At 40.0% G+C, this 477-nt stretch overlaps 1 protein-coding gene across 1 annotated transcript in view; it reads right to left on the bottom strand.

Annotated features, from left to right (window-relative positions):
• si:rp71-39b20.4 (potassium voltage-gated channel subfamily V member 2) overlaps positions 1–477 on the bottom strand; it is an 8,662-nt gene that overhangs the window by 987 nt on the left and 7,198 nt on the right. The gene's annotated exons all lie outside the window — the stretch shown is intronic.

Here is a 477-nt window from a genome sequence, read left to right as displayed (position 1 = left end):
TTCAGAGCATGGCAGGAAAATGAAATATTGGGATTTCTTTATTTGTCTAAAAGAGGAAGGGCTTATCCTCATTGTGCCTTTCAGTCTGCACGAAACCACCCCATGGCCATGGAAGAATCCACCAACTGAAACATTTTCTGATCAGTTTCCATGTTGCAAAGTTGAACATGAACAGAATCAAATAAAACTACAAGACTGCACTGCAACACTTTCCATCTCTCGAATGCAATCACTGTGTCTGGATGGCATCACCCTGGCCTCCAGCACCACTGTGAGGAATCTTGGAGTTATCTTTGATCAGGACATGTCCTTTAATTCCCACATAAAGCAAATTTCAAGGATTGCCTTTTTTCACCTACGTAATATTGCAAAAATCAGGAATATCCCGTTTAAAAATGATGCAGAAAAACTAGTCCATGCATTTGTTACTTCTAGACTGGATTACCGCAATTCTTTGTTATCAGGCTGCTCGAAAAA

The sequence above is a fragment of the Etheostoma spectabile genome, chromosome 12 (assembly GCF_008692095.1).
Source record: "Etheostoma spectabile isolate EspeVRDwgs_2016 chromosome 12, UIUC_Espe_1.0, whole genome shotgun sequence".
Taxonomy (NCBI): domain Eukaryota; kingdom Metazoa; phylum Chordata; class Actinopteri; order Perciformes; family Percidae; genus Etheostoma; species Etheostoma spectabile.
Note: the sequence above shows the minus strand (reverse complement) of the source record. Positions and strands in the feature narration are given on the sequence as shown.